This window comes from Lepidochelys kempii, chromosome 8 (genome assembly GCF_965140265.1).
Source record: "Lepidochelys kempii isolate rLepKem1 chromosome 8, rLepKem1.hap2, whole genome shotgun sequence".
In the NCBI taxonomy this organism is placed as follows: Eukaryota; Metazoa; Chordata; order Testudines; family Cheloniidae; genus Lepidochelys; species Lepidochelys kempii.
The window spans coordinates 82,147,639-82,168,565 of NC_133263.1; positions in this window are offsets into that span (position 1 = coordinate 82,147,639).

The window sequence follows — 20,927 nt, forward strand, 5'->3', positions numbered from 1 at the left end:
CCAGTCTGGGGCCAAAGGGTTCGGAGTGTGTGAGGGGACTCAGGGCTGGGGCAAGGGGTTGGGATGTGGGAGGGGGTACGGTGCTCTGGGCTGGGCCAAAGGATGAGGGTGTTGGAGTGCAGGAGGGATCTCAGGGCTGGGGCGGGGAGTTGGGGTGCAGGAAGGGGTGATGGCTTTAGCTGGGGGTGCAGGCTCTGTGGTGTGGCCAGGATGAGGAGTTTGGGGAGCAGGAGGAGCTCCAGGCTGGGGCCAAGGGATTTGGAGTGCAGGAGGGAGCTCAGAGCTGGGGTTTGGGAGGGGATTTGGGCTCCAGCTGGAGGTGTGGGCACTGGGGTGCGGCCAAGGATGCGGGGTTTGGGGTGCATAAGGGGCTGTAGGGTGTGGGCTCCAGGAGTGAGTTTGGGTGTGGGAGGGGACTCAAGGTTGGGTCAGGGGGTTGGGGTATGGGAGGGGGTTCCAACCTGGGGCAGGGGTTGGGGTGCGGGCTCCAGGCAGTGCTGACCTCAGGCAGCTCTCAGAAGTGGCAACATGTCTCTGCTCTGGCTCCTAGGAACAGGGGCGGCTCTGTGTGCTGCTCGCACTCGCAGGTGCCATCCCCGCAGCTCCCATTGGCCATGGTTCCTGGCCAATGGGAGCTGCAGAGCAGTGTTTGGAACCCCTGTGGCCAACCCTGCACCCAGGAGCTGGAATATGCCAGCTCCTTCTGGGAGGGGCACAGAGCCAGGGCAGGCAGGAAGCCTACTTTAGTTCAGCTGCACCAGCGACCGGACTTTTAGTGGCCTGGTCAGCAGTGCTGACCGGAGCCTCCAAGGTCCCAGTTAACTGGGCATTTTGGTCAAAGACCAGACAACTGGTGAAATCCGGGCACCACTGACTTCATCGGGGCTAAGATAACACCTACAGAGTATTGCTTGGAAAGTCGTAAAATCTGGGTTATAATTCTCATTTTATCACTGCCTCATTTTGTGATCTTATTTGTATAAGTCACTTAATCTCTGTGGGCCTCATTTTCTTTATCTATAAAAAGGCCCTAGACCATTAATATTCCCCATTGTATTGTTCTGTGAAGACTGCTATATAAGTTCAAGGTATGGTTACAATGATCAAGTGGTACTGACCAGAAAGGATCTGATCTTCTATTAAGCAAGTGTACACAGTTTCTGGATTTGAGCTATGGCAGCCATGCAAGCTAAAATCTGCTTGTTTACTTTCTTTATCTCATAGTGTCACAGACAGTAGCATGTTTGAAAAAAACAGTGATGTGAATGAAAAGTGCTCCCCCAGGGAAAAACACTCTAATGTGAACATATATTATTCACTAGCTTGTGAGCAAGAGAAAGCAATTACAGCAGAAAGGAGGAAATGCAGCAGCAGCAGCAGTATTTGATGAGATGCAGAACAAAAGCATATGGGTACTGAAGGTCAGGAGTTGGATAAACTTAATATCAGTGGTAGTGATCAAAGGCCAAACCAGATCAGGTTCGATTGTGGTTGGTGCTGCACACCAAGTCCATGATTGAAAGACCTTATGATATAATTAATGACTTATTATGAGACAGGTTTTCTGTTGTGGGATGCAAAACCATAGACAGACACATAGGGGGCAAATAGGCATAGCTTGTCTGCTCATTCAGATGTGAATTCAACATTCCTGAAGTAGCTTTGAGTGACACAGTGCTGTCACTGATCCACAGTACAAAACAAGTAACTTGCTTGTGGCAAAAAAAAAAACGTACTGTAATGGTAAAACAGAGCTTCCAAGAATGGTTTCAAAATGAGCATGGACTCAGCAAACACTGTGCAAGAACAAAACAAATGGCAAGTGGTGTTGGCCTACAATACCCCATAATGTTTAGTTGCAATGGCACTTGCAGAATGTATCATCTGACTCTGTATTCACTATGTATCCATTTACTGATGCTATAGTCATATGCCTAAATGACAGATTTAGAGCTTACAATTAAACAACCTCCAGTTTTAATGCTTTACTACCTATATACTTTGGCAAATACATCTACAATGGACATGAATAAACAAATAGACACCACTTACCATATTTGCTTGGTGACAAAAAGCTATGGTCTAAACCAACATAAGGTCTTGTCTGAGCAGTACCAGACATTATTTTCCCACTCTTACTTACCTGAAAAAAACCTACTGAGGAAGTGCAGTGACAACTGACTGCTTTTTGAGACACCAAGATCTAAGATTATTGTACAATATGCTGTCTTTCATGACGATGCAGCAATTTTGTGCACATATATTTGTATAATGCTATTTTTTTCATAGCAGTCCATCCATCCATTCACCACACTGCTGATTGCAATATTCTACATCTGCTACTGTATGAGGGGATTTTTTGCTCTGTTAGTATGGTATTTTACATCTTTTTTTTTTTAAGTGTACAAAAACTAAGCTTCTTACCACTCCATTGTAATTCAGAACTTCTCGAAGAACTGCAAAAGACAAAATTATTAGCTAAAGAAACAGGCATCCCCAAGGCTGATTTCCTGGTGAGGAGGGAATTATTTTAATAAGTGTGAGAAAGAGGTTTAAAAATAAATCTTTCCCACTGGGACAAGAACTGAGCACAGTATGAATCAAAGTTCTAAAGTAAACTAAGCAAGATAGACTGTTATACCGTTTAGTGGACCAGCTTCTAAATGATACTATACAGGCTTTCAGGATGTAAAGGACCTTTCTTCAGGGACGTATTATGGATATCAAGTTAAGGTTATAACCTGCTTCCATTACAAAGACCTATGTTAGCCTCCCCTCTAATTATGATTTGGACCCAAAAATTGCCAGTTGCTCTAAAGACAAAGGAGAACATTTCCATTAAGTTTGAAGATAATTTATTACACAGTCTTTCAGTCAGAGGTTATTTAACTATTGCCCTGATTTTAAATTTTGACTTTTGTCTAACATTTCTTTGTCTCCAACTAAATCAAGAACAGTTTGTTATCCATTCCAACTTTCTATTAAGTTTGAAATAACTGAGAATGCATGCACTGGCTCACTGTTAAGAAACCAGATTGTAATTAATCAAATTTCCTAACTGTTTTGATGGTGGGTAACTTTGAACTCAATCCTCCTCCCAGTGATTTCATTGGGAGGTTTTTTTGCTATGATTTCAAGGAGAGAAAGATCAGATCTTTGGGTATGTGTTACCCGCTACTGGATAGTTGCAGGTTAGAGAGTATTTGGGCCAAATTCTCTGTTGTGTAAATGGGCATAGCACCACTAAATTTAATAGGGCTGTGCCTCCTGGCACCAGCAGTAAATTTACCACTATAGGTTTGTTTCTGTAGTCACTAGAGTTCCTTTCTACAGTCAAGTGATATTTGTGAAGCTGAAGGATGATGACTTTGGTTTCAGCTCCACAGATGTATGTAGTTTCATTAGAGATGTGTTTGCCTCTCCATAGTTACAGATTGACTTTGATTTCCTTGTAATTCCAAGAAGAAAAAAAATATATATATATATAAAACTCCATGATAATGTAATCTGTCACCACCTTGGCCTGTTGTGGGCTGTTGCTTCGCAGTTCCTGGGGTTAACCTGACATGCTTTCAAGTTTGACTTCAGTGTGTCTTTATATAATTTGTACTGGACACCATGCAGATACTCATTAGGCCAGAGAGAAAGAAAAAGAGAATGGGAATGACTCCATGGATCAGTGTTTAGGGAACTCACATGGGAGGTAGGAGATCCTGGGTTCTACTGCTCAGCCATTCTTTCATAATTTATTCAGAGTGCAACAGCTTCAACAGGGAAGACTGAGGGAGCTCCCTGGCAGAATATTCCATAACTCAGTGATTAGAGAACTCTCTTGAGAAGTGGAAGCATCTCATTCAAATCCTTTCTACTCCCTGGCAGAGTGGGGAGAACTGAACCTGTCTCTCCCACATCCCATAAAAGTGCTCTAATCACTGGGCTAAAAGTTATAAGGTGGGCAGCACCACCCCTACTTTCTCCTTACAGATGGATTTTGAATGGGACCCAATCTAGTAAGCAGGCTCTGAGCACACTTTCCAGACTGGGCCCTGCACACAACTTCAGAGACCGAAAGCCTGTTTTCCCCTGATTTTTGACTTACTGTGGGGCTTAGGCAGGTGGTAGTTATCCAGATGCCTAAAGTGAGGCAGCAGGGTGCATGCCCAGAGGCACTTCAGGTATTTCTACACTGAAAAACTTAGGTGCTGAATGAGTTTAGGCGTCTGCAGGGTTCGGCATACATTTGTGAATCACAGTGGAGCCAAAACAGGATTTAGAAGCCTAAGTCTGGGGTTTTGACACTTAAATACCTTCATGGCTCCTATTGCAATAAACTAAGGGTTTAGGTGGAAAGACAAAAAGCTCAGTGGAACTGACTGAAATTAATAATTTCTGTCCTGTGGGAAAATTCAAGATTCTGACATTTGGTTTTGTCTGGAATAGGAATCAAAATCTCAGCATTTTTCACCAAATGTTTTGTTTTGTTTTGATAAAGTCCATTGAAATTCATGGGAATATGGCACCTAGGCACATCTTCAGGCACCTCAATACCTTTAAAAATCTGGACCATGAAAATGGGATTTAGGCAGTTTTGAAAATGTTATCTGAAGCCATAAGATCAAATGAGATCACCTGAGGAAGATTATAGAGAGGAAGAGATGGCCAAGGGCAGAGCCCTAGATGGCGTCAGCAGTACCAGTGGAGGGAGTACAAAGGCAAGGAAAGCTATCAGAACAGTCTGAAAAGTAGGTAAGGAAAAAGTGGCTGAAGAGACTAGAGGGGAGAGAAAGCCAGATTACGGTAGGTAGGGTAGGGGAGAGATCTGCTTTGAGGTGTAAGACAGTGGCTACTTCCTCTCTAATTGTTAACTGTAAGTATGATGTGAAGGACACATTCTTCAAGTGCATGTGGTAACAGAACTCCAGATATAATGAAATACATAAATATGTCTTTTATAACAACATTAACTCTAAGCCAAAAAATAACAGCCAGGAGTAAACTATTCTACAAAACTGGTTCCTAAAAACACAGAATAATGGAGTGATTCCTTCTTCAAAACCTTCAGTGCAGGGACTAATTACTGAATCCAGAGATTTCCCACCCCTCAATGACAGGATCAGGCCTAGTTCCACTGATTTAATCAACGGGGATCCAAGGATATCCCCCCACCCTTATTCCATGAAACTTGTAATCCACTGCTAACATGAATGCTGTCTAGGAAGCTCTAGGAAATAGCTTCAGACTGTGTTAAAAGGTAAATTAGAAATCAAAGCAACCATGCACAAACTAATCAACAATGTAATATAATAATAATTTCTCTTTGGTTCTAGTTATGTATGTGTAGTTAATAGAAAGAATGAAAGACACTGCTGTTGCCTCATTCAGTAATATTACTTTCAGCTGCAAACTACACTCAGCTGTAGGCTATAATAGAGTTTGTTACTAACAGCTCTTGTTAACCCAAGCCCGGGCTATTTGAAGTAATTCAGCGGGTGAACTCCAAGGCATCATTACTGTTGGAAAATGAAAGAGAATAGAAGAAAGGTCTGAGAAAAACTAAAAGAAACTAATTCTATAGAGGCATTCACATAGACTATAAAGATTTACTCTGGCACCCTAATGCCTCTCCCAAGCCAAGCCCCCAGAAAACTAACCCCCAAACTTTATCCAGAAGGAACCCTCTCCTTCACAAATCATTGTCATTATCCATCGAGTTAGCAACTAGCTAAGTATAGATGCAGGATATACGTGACAGGGCCCTCAGGAGAGAGGGTTAATAGATTATTGCTATTTTAGTATGCATTCATTTAATCATAGGGAAAGGAAATCACTGATATGAACTAGGATGAAAAACAAAACCAGCCATGTCCTGGGGAGAAAGCATTTTTAATTATTAAATTTCTTTGTCTCAGCTCCCCTGCCTGTAGCATCCATCTGGGATGGACAATGTGACAAAAGTCTCTTCCAAAAATTAAAATGTGAATGCTAAATACATTTGCGGAGGGAAAAGTGAAGCTGTACTCCCCTTTAGCAAAGCAGCTGCCATCCCTTCTCTCCAGCTCTTTTCCTTTTCTCTTCCCACTGTGCAGCATTACTTAGTGTAGGGTCTGCCAAACAGGAGGTGAGAGATGCTGGACCCCCTGAGGACTGAGAAAATGGAGTGGTTGACTATACACATTGAACATGAATGGTAGGAGGAGATGCTATTCTACTCTGGTTCCTTTCTGCCATCTAAAGGTATCTTCTAAAGTAGCTCAGCATTGTATAGTGCTTTTAAGCAGGGCGGGGGTGAGAATCAGTAAGCCTGGGTTCTATTCCCCACTGTGTGACTTTGAACAAGTCACTTATTTTGCCTCAGTTTCCCCATATGTAAAACAGGGGTATGGATACGTATCTGCCTTTGTAAAGAGCTGGTAAGACCTAGAGATGGAAGGCACCATAGAAATGTAAAGTTTTCTCTATCAGAGTTGGGACTGAGATGCATAATTTGATTCCAAATTTAAAAAAGCAAAGTTTGATTCCAGCATTTAAAGCAAATTCTAACTATTAGGGGTTAGGAGGAAATCTTACCCAAGGAAAGGATGTCTCCTAACTGCCAACTGCAGAGTTTCTGGCACCTTCCCCATGAGTAGATGGTACTGGCCACTGTTAGTGACAAGATACTGAATTCAGTGCACCCCGGGTATGATCCAAAATGTTAATTTTGTTCCTCATTTTCCCAAAGTTTGAAGCTATTTGGTAGGAATCGATCTCTGATTTGTATTCATTAATTCATATACTTATTTGTGAGGAGATTCCCATGTTCATAAACCCTCTATAGTTGTGTTCATGTACCTGAAAGAAAACCCTACAATGGTAGACTTCCCTCTCTTCCGGACAGATTCTGGAGGAATAAACACAATTCATAATGTGCAAACCTGAAAAGGTTTTGTTTAAGACATCCTTATTTTTATTTATTTATATGACAGTAGAAGGCCAGAGGTAACCATTAAGATTGGGTCCCCATTCTGCTGGACAGTGCCCAACACCCAGATAGACCAGGTCCATATCCCAAACAGCTTACCATCTCATTTGAGAAAAGATGCTACGGGTGAGTAACTATCCAAAAGGAAAGGAGGGGGGAGTGAGGATGAGGATAATGAAAATAAGATCATTTGGTTACAATGGCTAACTATTGTTTAATTTAATGGTCTCCACCATCTTAATTTAAACACAGATCTATTTATTTATTTTAATAAATAAATGAAATCAGCTGTCCCCCCAATAACCATCCAAATTAGCTAGCAGTGCTTGGCTGATTTTTTGTAAGTGTCACAGCAGAGTTAACTCTTGAGAGGGCAGTTGCCTTATGGATCAGTGGGGAGGCATTCCATATATAAGGAAGAGCATGGAAGAAAGCCCTGAGACATTTTTTTGGGAGAAGCAGACAAATGAGCTTTCAAGGCTGGCATCTTTAAAGTGGCCAAAAGGGAGAGGACACAGAAAGAGACAAGAACAGATAAACAGGATGAGGCAGTAGGAGTAAACGGTGACCCCCAGTTATGGGCCTGAATGACAGGGAGGATACCAATGTTGTCAATGATATAGACGGGAGGGTGAGGGAAAGGGCTGGAAAGAAAGAATATGTAGTTCACTGTTGGTTCATGTTCTATTTAAGTCGTTCATGAGAAATTCAGGGGGAGATGTCAGAGACACAGACTGACATGACAGATTGAGTGGATAGAAACAAGTGTGCATTGGAAAGGTGGTATCAGTATAGACAATAGATAATATCAAAGAGTTTATGGATGTTCCCCTGAATTTCTTGGGTTGGCAAAATGAGGCTGGAAAATCTTGCTAGTAAAGACTTTGCTGCAAAATATCTGGAACTTTTTTCCACTCACTGGGGAAATAATACTGTAACATTTATAAACAGAACAAACAATGACCTATCCTCCTGGCAATAATCAGAATGACTTCCTGTCGCTACTCAGGCAGCTGTTCCTATGCAGCCATGTCAGTGTTGGAAGCATCGCTTTTGGATGTGGCAGCTCTGAGAAAGAAATAAAAAATCTTGGCAGCACAAGTCAAACTGTAGCTAAATGCTGGCAGACCTCTTAAAAGCCACAGATAGTGTTTTCCGTATAACTCCATCTCCTGATGCTTCAGAGAAGTAGGAAAAACACTGACCATATGCAGGCTTGAATTATCACTATGCAAACTATACACAGTAAATCCTGAAACAAGGCAAAACTCTGCTGGTTTAGTCTTTTATTACAAAGTTGATGTTCAGCCAAGGTCTCTGAAAAGTTTTACAAACCTTTTATGGGACCCTGAGCACGGCTTTACACAAATGTTTTATGATTGTGTCAAAACCTCCAGAAACTTGCATTTTAACACAAAATCAGGTGGAATTTGGCAATTTTAGCTGATTTTTGTTGGATTAAGATGAGCCTGAAACACAAAGAAACATTCAGGAAGTGCAAAGCCATAGGTATAAAACTGATAAAAAGCTTTGTACAATGAATATCTGTCTATCTCAGAGATATTGGATTCTGAATTAAAACATTTGTCTAGTGGAGTTATCTGGTGCTGAGACACCAGAGAAGGTAAAAAAAAAATCCCAAAACCAAAAAACCCACGGCTGAATTCAGGAGACTTCAGGATAATTAGGTGAGCATTAGTCTATTTATAGGTCTGTTTCACGCAGGTTGGAAGATAGCATCTTAGTTATAACATTTTCTCAAAGTAGGATGTGGAAGAGCCAAGATAATATTTTCTGAAATACAGATATACAGAGGGATGGAGAAAGGCAGGACACAGTATGACCATATGGAAACTCAGAGACCTCACAGGATACCGTCTCCTAGTCCTGCAAAAGACTTCCCTGTGCATAGGCACAATTGGTCCCTTACATCAATTCGTTTGAAGGATGTGATTGGGAGACACCACTTTCCCAAGTGATACGCTTTCCACTCTTTAAATAGGTCCTCATAAGTCAATTCTTCATGCACCTTCCCCCGACACACACCAATATTTGTTCTTCTCTGAACATCCTCCAGTTTGACTACACCTTTCTGGTCTACCCAGAACTGTGAGAGATATCACAGGTGCAGGCTCACCATAGATGTATAGGGAAGGACTCAGAACCCCCTTTCTCTGTGACATGGCTACTGTGACAAGTAGCCTTATTTGCTGCCATGTTGAAATAAAAACTTATTTCGAATTTTCTATCTAAGTTTGCGACTTCTCTTTAGCTTTCTCAACTCCGTTGAATAACTGTGTTACACAAACTTGTTATGTTCACCGCATATACCCAGTGAAGGCAGATAAACACAAAAATAGTTTTGCTGGAAGGTTGCAAAATTACACTGCTTTATTTCTTAGCAAACAGAACAGTTACACATAAGAACGAAAAAACAAAGAGAGGGAGGGGGAGAGAAACAGGCTGTTCTCTGAGGCAGCAAGGCACAAGTTCCCAACCCCCTGCTTTTAAGATGGCTCTTAGCAGACTGACTCTGATCAGACAATATGTTACAGAGCTCCCTAACTAGCCTGTAAGAAGGATCAGAATGCGTCCCTCGCATATTAAAGTCATAATTTACGATTCCAAGACAGTCCTCAATACACTAGATCTAGATTTTCACAAATGCTTAAAATCATCCCTAAAAAAACTCGTAACAAGGTATCCTTAACATAACTTAAAAACACATCTAAATTAATTCACAGCAGCCCAATTCAATACCAGGCACCAACAGCAGGCTAGGCTATGTAAAAGCTGAAATCACCCTCCAAGAATTTCCCAACTGTGATTCCCATTCCCACCCCCGGTTTGAAATACTTGATGCGGGGGTGGGGGTGGGGGGAATGAGAGGGGAAATGAACTATGCAGCAAGCCTGAAGGTCAGCAGATTCAGGTTCTTTCAGACCAAGGGGAGTAGACAAACTTCAAAGCCCCAGGGCCTTCACAGAGAAAATGGTCGCTATCCCCTTCTTGTTCATACTGAGCAGAATAAAAAGTGGCTATGACAGACTGACAATATTCTGTACTCTCCTGAGCAAACCTTACAGAATTAAGATAAACCTTGTTGAAGGGTTAATACAATGTACTCCAAAGGTATTACAAATGTAGTTGTGTATGTGTTACTGAGGCATTGTATGTTCCTTCTCCAGTAGCGGGGGATGCTTTAATGGACTTTCTCTGTTATCAGCCATTTGAAGACCCTAACCCCCAGAGGTCTGCATATACTAGTTCAAACTGGATTTTCCAGGGATCAACAAACAAAGGAAGGATTTTTGCATAAATAGCCTGGTTGTAAATTGGCTGATGGCTTTCTTTCTGATCCAGCAAACAGACTGGACTCCAGTCCATGAAAGTCACCATCCTTAGGGTAGGGTTGGAAGGACTTGGCCTCATGAGGTCCCATAAGACTGGGTGCTTGTTCTGAGCTGAAGCTGTGATGACTTGTAACCACAGGGAATCCCCTTGGGTGGGGAGTTAAAGGACTGCTCCTGTCAGAATCCAGGTTGGGGTGAACTCAGGTAAATTTTTAGCATGCATATAATTTTTTCATTGTTTTTAACATGTTTTCGCTATAGTGCTTTGCATCTTGAGACTAGAGTAGGCTTGCATAGGAAGTTCTGTAGTGTCTTATAACTGTAGCAATTACACCTGTTAACCATCTCTGAAGCAAGCATGTGTCCTGGGCAACCTGTCTGTTCTGGGAATAACACAATGAAGGCAGGGAACACTGCGGCCTGGATATACCCCAGTCAGAAGGGAGAGAGACATGGGTCTCCACACAGAAAGGTATCAGCTGGGGAGCTGGAAGCCAGAGAGTGGGTGTCCTTGTTGCTGGCCCATGCAGAGAAAAAACAGGAGTAGTTGTCCTGAACTGTGACAGCTTCAACATTTGCTGAGTACAGAAGGGATACAGCACTAGCCTAGGATTTAAGAGTCTGGGTTAAGTTCCTGGCTTGACTGTGGACTTCCAGTGAGAGACACCTGGGTAAGGCAGGACTTCCTGTGAGAGACACCCGCTGACTTTAAGTCCCAGTGGAACTCCACGTAATTGTAGGTGCTAACTGTCCAGAGCAATCTATAAGACAGAGGCCATGCTGTCAGTGATTCATTCAACTCTCATTCTCTTTAGTTTAAGAAATCCCATTGCCATTCATGTTCGGTTAACAATTAGAACAAGTTAATAACAGCAACTGTGTGAAAAGCAAAAATCCCAGGTTCAGTTCCTATTGAGCTTTATAACTTTTGACGTGGCATTTACATTGTCGTTTAAAAGTTTTATGTATAGTCTACTTGCGCATACCAAAGCGGAACTGACTTTCTCAAAGTTTATCGATGAGAAACAGCTTGTTTAGCAAATGGAGCATCGTCTTCTCGATTATTTTAGTGTTGTACTGTGACTCTTACTATGACATCCTTTAATTCTTATTTCATGCCTGAAATTTAAAATTAGATATGCTCAGGAACTTGGCAAGAATGCTTCATTTTTAAAATATTCTCTGGATTTCCTCCTGATAAGCACTGAAAAGTTTCAGCTGGGATTGTATCTTAAATGGTTGGAGGGCACACTTTCAACATTTAAGTGAAGCTGGAGTTAGGATAAAGCGTGGCCCAATAGTAATAATGAAAGGGGCATTTCAGTATCCTGGGGGAAAGGAACATGTCTGGTCATCTCAATTTTTGTTGTAAATGGTGATAGCAGAAGATTTTCAGCAACTGGAATTTATAAAATAGCTTATATACAGTATTATCAGCGGAATCAGCAATATAGAGAGTAAGATGCATCCATTGTATATGTTCTATCTTTAATAAGCTTCAAATGGGAACAAATATTTTTCTACACATATTTATAACATTTATTTTGGAAAGTTACTCTCTGTAGGAAAATCTTTTGCTTATGTAACTTGACAAATCACACTGAGATAAGAGACAACATTTAGATTATAAATAAATCTCGGTTGCATACAAAATCTTCTCCATTGCATATGTCCTTAAGCATTCCGGGGGACGGGATACCTGTCATTCCTTTATATACTAATACAAATGTATCCATAGAAGGACAGATTTGCCAACCATGTTCATGTGCATAAATCAGGATACATTTTAAAAATATACATTACTAACTACAAATATTAGATATCAGTACTGAAGGTTATAGGAGAATATTTCATTTATACACAAGTAAATTTCAATTCTGCACATGTTAAAATATTACATTTCACTTGAATGATACTTGTTATTGGTATGTTCTGGAAATATAAAGAGATTTGAACACCAATGGGGTGCTCACATAACCATATCTCTGAAGTATTAATTGTTATTAATTAGCCTTGTTCATTTATTATTTTTGCCCAAGTTTATTAAGACTCCTCTCTGGACAATCTTGCAAGTTCTGAAAAAAATAACTTCATTGCATTTCTTGAAAGAGCTGTGTGCAGATGTATGCAGAACTGCTACAGATCAGGCCACAAGTAGCTTAACAACAGACATATGGGAAGTCAATTTAAAACTAACAAAAAGAAATACTTATTTACAGATTGAACAGTTAATCTGTGGAACTCATTGCCACAATATATTATTGAGGGAAAGCACTCATAGAGATTCCAAAAAGGATTGGCTTGTTTCTGGATAATGAGCATATTGAGAGTTACATAGTAAGGATTAGAAAGAAAAAGTTGAGACGAGAGAGAAAATGTTTTGCTTCAGGGCATAGACCAACCTCTAGCTAAGAGGGTAGTTTATTCCATAATTTTCCACCACAGGGTTTTCTATTCCTTATCTGAAGCACTTAGATATGGCCAATGTCAAAGACAGGATGCTGAACCAGGATTCCTGTGTTCCTATTTAAATTGATTGGTTCTATTTTAATTTGGATTCAGGCAAGTTTTGTGCTTTTTGTTGTCTGTATGGGTCTGACAAAATAAGCATCCCTATTGCTGATGTTTCAGGATATAAAGTGATTAGGGGGGTGATGATGAACCTTCCTCCCCATAGTAAATGATATTGCACAGTTAGGTTCATTACACTTGATAGAGGAGGTGATGGATGATTTGGGTGATTTATACCTTCTTCTGAAGTATCCTCAATTAGGTGGATTTTCTCCACACAGTAGTCCATAAAACAAGTGGCTTCATAAATGGTGGCAAAGATATATCTACCCTCTGAATAGCATTCTGAGCCCCTTTGGAAAAAAAGCAAGGTATATTCCAATCCAAGTGGTTTCTTTATAGCAGTGAATGTATGTCTAGTTTTCACCAAAGACAGCATGTACTCTAGAAAATGTCCATCCTCTGACATAGCTGCAATGGTTCTGGCTGCTTTAATTATTTAGTATTAGTCACAAACTAAAGCACACATTTTCTGTTGGGTAGATGTTGTTCTAATTGTCAGAGGTGCTCCTGACTTTCACTGAAACTTCTCTTGTATTATAAAATGTGAAATATTTACAGAAAATTGTAAATATTTTCTAATGTGCTGTTTGTCTCGAACCAAGTGAAAGCCATCATTTCACCCTGCACAGATCTGATGTTTGTCTTACTCCATTCAGAATAGAGTAGCTTATTAATAGAGTTTGGCCAGACAAGGTGTCTCTTCCTTTTCTAAATACTTATATGCATTTTACATTTGGGGATTTTTCTGCTTCTAGAAATAGGTAGCATAAAAATCCCAAGCAGGTATGCAAATATGTCACAGATATTTCTGTTCTAGCCTGGCTATATCCCATCTATAGCATATGGAGCCTTCCCTTCTTCGTGTAGAGTGGATATCAGCACTTTCTTGATACATTCCCTCCAGAGTATCAAATGCTCTTTAAGACTTTTATATGGCAATCAATAATTATCAGTCATACACTTACTGCAATACCATCAATGCTTCCATTTAATGCTTTGCTCATCCACTGTTCATATATACAGACTGTCAAGCAGCTGAATGATGTGATTGAATTGTATGCCATCGTTTTTCTATCTGTCAAGTTTATAGGGTGATTTGGAAATACGGGGCCTATACAGTGGTGTAATTTCATTGACTTCAGTGGAGTTGTTAGGATTTATATTGGTGTGAGTGAAAGACAATCAGACTATTAAACATCTAAAGCAAAAGAAGTACTTGGCTAGGATATTATGCCACCCTTTACAGACTGACTACCTATTCAGATAACTAGCTCCTTTCAGAATAGAAGAAGTTGCTGTACTGCTTGGACATGCCATGTCAACCTTACAGTTAGAATTGAGCTGTCCAAAAGCTCACTAGATCAGAACTGATACGAGCCTTGATTGCCTGGAAATATATGGATTGATTCTGAGAGATGCTGAGCACCCTCAGTCTACTCCTGCTAAAGCCAACAGGGTTTTGGAATGCTCAGCACCTCTTAGGATCAAGCCAATAATAAGAGTGACAGATAGGGCAACTTCCAGCAATATCTTTGGGAGATCATATTGCATTAAGTGTATGAATGGTTTATGTATTGTTGTGGGCCAGGGACTGTATGCACTCGATGAGGGCAGGGTTACCACAATTCCTCCAGGAAGTGAAAACAGTAGGGCAAACCAGTTAGGTTATCACACCTCCAGAGACGTACCACCTCTTGGGGAATGCTTATATATTCTGGTTCAAACTTGATTCTCCAGAGACCAACAGACAAGAAAGGACTTTTAAATAAATAGCCTGAGCTTGAACTGACTCAGGGCCTTTGTTCTGGTTCTGGATCTAAGATGGATGAACTTGTAACCAAGGGGAAAATCCAGTTCTGGGTTTCAAAGGGCTAAAGCCCACCAGAGTCCTATACGTGTGATACACTCATCCCAACGTGCTTGCTTAGGAGGAGCTGTGTGGTAAACTAGAACTGTGGGCAATACAGGGTCAGAGCCGTCAGAGAGAAGGCAAAACGCAGGTACTGGCCCTTTAAGCAGTCTTGTTTGAAGCTGGTGTCCTTGTTAGACTACAGAGGGGGGAATATATGTGCAGTTGGCCTGAAACTGTGACAATGAGAACTGGATTTCTTGAAGGAGTTCAAGAACTTCTTTGTTTTGGTTCGTTCTGAAATGCCATTTTTTCACAGTAATTCAGTCTTTGCTTTTTGACCCATCAGAAACCATTAAGGTCAGGAAAGATGCATACCTGTGAAGGTGAGCTGAAATTCTTGTAAAATAAATAAATTCTAAAAACTCATCAATAGAATGCACAGGCACAGAATACACTATACATTTTTAAATAAAGAGCTGAAAATCAGTTTTTCCTTTATTAATTTCTTTATATCATTTATAAAAAACACATTACTGAGCACCCATCTTGTGATCTATGCACTGTCATGTAACTTATTAGTCACCACAATCATATACTGATCTGCTCGTCACACTCCAATAAATATCTTGTGTTAAACACTACAATCATGAAAGGCTCCCCAAAAAAGGTTATCTCATAATAAATGTACAAAAGCCGTCCTTCCACACCCTCTCCAAATGCTCTTGACAAGAGATCAGTTTTGCAGCATGTCTGGAAGATTAACAAATGCAAGTTGTAATGGGATGGACCAAATGAGAAAGTGAATTGTATCTGAACACTCTGCTAACAACTCCATGTTTAATCAAGGAAGCTGCAGTTTCACTGTCTCCACAAACTGTGGTCCCAACTCATTAAGGGGTTTAAAAGTCAAAGCCAATACTTTCCATTCTATCAAGGAATTCGTGGACTGTCAGTACAGTTCATTCTGCAACAGCTTCATTTTTCTGCATTGCCTCTTTGTACAATGCATTACGGTAGTCTCTTCTTGAGGTTGCAAGGGGATGCATAAGTGTAACAGGGTGTCCAACCAGAAACAAGTCACATTCACTTTAACAAAATGAAAAAAGAAAATGGCTTCATATGGCCATACTGCTGTAAGATCAACTGCAGCCCTAACAAGACTCCTGAAGTTCGAATTTGCATTGCCTCATTCCCTCACCCAGGGTTGCTTTTCCACCAGCCTACCAACATCACTTCCATTTTCTCTAGAATGATCTTGAGCTCTTTTCCTATCCTCAGTCACCATGAGGTTTCTGTTCTACACAGTTAGGCCTGGAGAAGATAAAGACACAGAACTGGATATCATCAAAGTACTGAAGAAAAATCAGTGCATGTCTCCTCATTAACCTCCACAGAAGCCTCCTGTACACATTGAACAGGAGAGGAGAAAGTCAAAACTTGTGGCATCACCTACAAGAAGACTGTTGGGGACAGAAGAGCAACTGCCAATAATTTTGCACTTGGTCCTCCTCTGTGAAAGCTGTAAAGCTGATGTAAAGCACTTCCATCCACTTCTGCTCTGAACTCTGTGCACAATGTTCATATCTCATAGTATGTGTAATTTGAACACGAGTTCAGTGATCTATATGTTTCTCCTACAAGAGTTGATCTCACAAACAACCAATGCAAATAAAGGAATGCAGCTTTAAGTGTCTGAAGAAGAAAATCATAGCCCTGAAGTTGGGTCGTAGCAGGTAAAAACCTTCCAATTTTCTTATAAAATGTTTGTATTTCTCATTATGACTGCACATGAACTTAATTCATGATTTAGGGTCAGGTCGTCAGCTGATGTAAATTGGCATAGCTCCACTGAGGTCAGTAGAGCGACATGGATTCATACCAGCTGGAGATCTCTTAACTTGACTTGTAAAAACTTTTGGGAAAACTTTCATAGAAGCCTGCCCACTTCTGTAGTTGTAGGAGGCTTAAGTAGTTCAGCTATGTCTTTTCAGATCTTATCCAACCCAAGTTAGACTGTGGAATTTTCTGAGGTTTAGTCATTACTATGCGATAAATTCCAACCTCAAAAACTTGCATACAATTCCCACTGAAATCAGTGGCAGTTTTTCATATGAATAGAATTTGGGTCTCGGGCCAGAAATGGACAATTTTTCGAAAAGGTAGCACGAGTATGTGCATTCTTTTTTCCCATAATATTTTTCCTTCTGCAGCTCCATACCATCAGCTTTGTTCTCCTACTGTTTGTGGCTGCTGTGCAAGCAACACCCAGATCACTGATTAAATCTATTATTATTAGCTTTAGATTGTCCCTTGGGGGGGTTGCACCAGCTATTAACTTATCTAAATTAACCTTTCCAGTGAGTACTAGTACTGTACAGTAGATATACTTTCACAGACAGAGTGAGCAGGCAGTATGGCACAGCCAAAAAGAAGCAGCAAGGTAGGGCTACTGATGAGCTTTAATGGGTTTATAAGAGACAGAATTGATTGTGGAAATGAAGATTTTCATTTACATTTGGAAATGATGTACTAAATTACCATTTTTCCTTTCTGTTTAGCTAATTTATCTTGTTGGTAATCAAGTACTGCCATAGCTAAAAACGAATATATACACTCACGAGAGAGGGCATTCTTCGATTTCTGACAGCATTATTAATCACAAGCTGTTAACACTGTGTAATTTACAATGTAATGTCTTAAACCTAACTATAATATATAATATATTACTTTGAAATGGGTCAACTTCAAAGGTTCAGTTTAGCTGAGCATCCTAAAGCTCTGAAGACTATCCAAACACATTTACTTCTCTTGGAGCTTGAAACTAGACAAGAAATCTGAGAAAAGAACCTTCCAAGATTGCCTACATCTCCTGGATGTGACTGGGTTAGCAATAGATAAGAAAACATTTCTTGCTACATATCAGTGTTTCTGTTTCCACCCAAAACTAAGAGCCGCAGAGGTAAGCAGAAAAAAAGGGAAAATAATATTTTAGAAAAGTAAATTCATTGTTTGTGGAAGACAGTGTCTTGACAGAGCTGAAGACTGAAATTCACTGTCTAAAGTAAGGGGTACATTGTGAGCATACTATTTAGTGCAAACTTCTGCACTCTGTCCTAGTGACTTCAGCTCTGAGCTAGAAGGGGGAGGTAGTTGAGAGCAAGTTAAGGTGCATATTATGGTGGTAATTTTGTGATGGGGGCATGCAGTCCATCATGCAGTCTGGAGTAAGGCTACCAACTCCACACTATGCCACTGAAGATGGCAACACATTTTGGTCCCTAGCAGCTCAGTCAAGATTTAAAACCAAAGATCCTGACTCCTATTTCTGATCTCACACACCTGTAAATCAGGAACAATTCTAGTGATTTCCGGTGTAGAGTGAGTGAGATTAGAATTTGGTCCGTTGGTGTGAAAGGCACCATAGTCCATTAATACTTTAACATAACCAAATGTTCCAAACCTCTTAGAATAGTTTTGAGTTCAGAGTGAATGTTTGAGTGCGTTGCTCCCCTTTTATCCCAACTCATCTCTAATATCCACAGAAGAGTTCTTCTCAACTCGCAACTATACTGTACGGGATATGATCAAACTTGAAACTCTAGAGGGTCTACTTATCTACCAATCACTTCTCATATAATGGAAATTATAGTCACATTGAAAGAAATCAATTATAAAACTCTAATTGACTTTAATAGGAATTCAATAAGGTCTTATATATTTTAACTGAATTTTTATAAATATATATATATATCTCAGTTGAATTCCTTGTTAACATCTCTCCGCACTTGTATCACAGTTCACAGCATGACTAAATACAAAAGGGTCAGATGAGTGTGCCTCCGGTATGCATCTGAATTTTAAATGTCCCTGAGGATACCAAGAACAGTTTGAAGCCGCATCTGTAAAACATACATTGAAGACTAGAGAACCTATCCAGACTGCCTGCACTGTAGGTAACTTAAAGACACCCACTGGACACCTCACCACGGCCAACTATTTGCTATATCTCCACCAGAGCTCTCTGGGAAAAATAAATAAATAAATAATCATATTTCACACAATGCAAAACTGGGAAAAAAATGTCCTTTTGCCAGTTTTTTGAAATCACACAGATCTGAGCTTTTTGCCAGAAAAAAATGTGCTATTTTGCTAAGGTTTAAGCCAGATTTAGCAAGTGAAAAGTTTCTTGCCTTCTGAAACAATCCCCCCCAGTCCCCTGAAAACAAAGGTCTGTTTAAATGAAAGAGAAAAAAAAAAATAATCCAGGGGCCTCACTTAACTATTCTGAAGTCTTGGTAACAAGGATTTCAATGGAAGGGAATTGTTCATACTGCAATCTAAATTTAGTCCTGCTGGGGTGTCAGACTGAGGGGGTTAATGTAATAAAGACAGCTGGCAATAGATTCACTCTAACTTCTTTATTGCAATGCTTCTACAGTATTATATACATGTCTGTGGTACTATGCAATATTCAGTCTCCTGTGAGCAGTCCATCTAGATTTGTTTTGCAGTAAACCATCCCAAGATTCCTTTAAGATCTTCTTTCTTTAGCAAGGACAATAGCTTTTTTAACCCCCTACTTTGTACAGTCATGAGTACTTTTTGAAGATTTTTTTAGTCACATGAAAATGTATACATATCTGAGATCATTTTCAATAAACACACAGTTTGCACAGTATTCTAAGAATCCAGTTCAACAGTTAGAATATATACAGTAAACACTAACAAAACACTGTGGAGCAAAGTTCGCTTAAAAGGACAGGACCAGGGAAGTAAATGGTGCATCGGTAATGCAAACAAAATCATTGAAGACATCCACTGAGACAGTGACCTCATTTCCCACAACTCCATTTGGCCTTTGCAGGACTCTTGGAGTCTCAAAATGTGACTCCAGTGACCTTGTGAGTGGGTACATACCTAATAGACAGTTTGGGGCCCTTTTTCTTCTTTGGGCCAAATATTGGCCAACAATCGTAGCCATATGCAGGTTTGGAGCAATGTTGAAAGGCAAAATATAGTAACAGCAAGAGGAGATCATCTCAGAAATGTCCAGTCATGCAGGAAGCCAACACGTCTTGGGATTTTACCTGGAGCTGTATTAGCAAAGACCTAGTTCCAGAGTTTCTTTTTGATCCTACATTTGCAATGTAAATTGTATTGCAAGAGCAGCCCCTGGAGTACTCAGACACAGCTTATAAATTGTATTTCTTCTTTCAGCAGGTCAAGCAATATATCCATAGACTGGAACACTTGAATCATTTTACTGGTACATCAGGCTGCTTATGTTGAGAGGAAAACAGGATGTGATGTACTTTTATCCACCTTGTTTTGTTTTTGCTGCCCTCCATAGGGAAAGTGCTGGCTGGAGGGTCACCAGAATCTGGCTTAGACTAGCCTCCTTTTCTGGGTAAATTGTCTCCTTTGCCCTTTGACTTCTCTTTCCACAACCTGTTCTCTGTTGGTGAAGTCTGTGGGAGGTCTGCAGAACTTTTAGCCTGTTCCCACTTTGTGTTTACCCAGAGCCTTGCTGTGAAGAATACATTGTTCTCAGAGAAGCTAGCAAGATCCCTTCCCTAACAGGAGCTGCAACATTGATTTATCAAAGCACAGTAAAATTGGATTTCCTTCACTCAGTACCAAAGAACCTCTAAAAATGTCACACTTCATTTAGCTGGTGACATGAGCATGTATAATTACAGCATAACAATTCCAACACATATGGAGGCAAAGATAGAAACAGGGTGCTTTCTTATTAGAGATTGAAGACCTCCCTGCACAGTTGCCTACCTCTCTTCTTCATCTTTTGGGATCTTTACCCAGAGGATCTCTTTCCATTCAGTTGTGAATGATTTCCAGAGTTCAGCTAAGCTTTCTGTTTTATGTGCAATTTTTTAATGTAGTTGTTGATATTAAGTCTTAAATCTGGTCTCATACTAATGGCCCTGCATTAACTTTCCAATGTCTGAGTATAATGTGCTTTGCGATAGTTAAGCTTCAAGAGATCTTTTCGGTCTTCATAGGAAATGTTATCTTCTTTTGGAAATTATGCTAGTTCTTTTTTTACCCATGGCTTTGATTTGATCACATATAACCTTATGTTTGCATATTTCCAGAACATACAATAATGAGAGTTGGTTGCAATATATTTATAATTACCAGTGCATATTCAGCATCTATCCCTATCTAT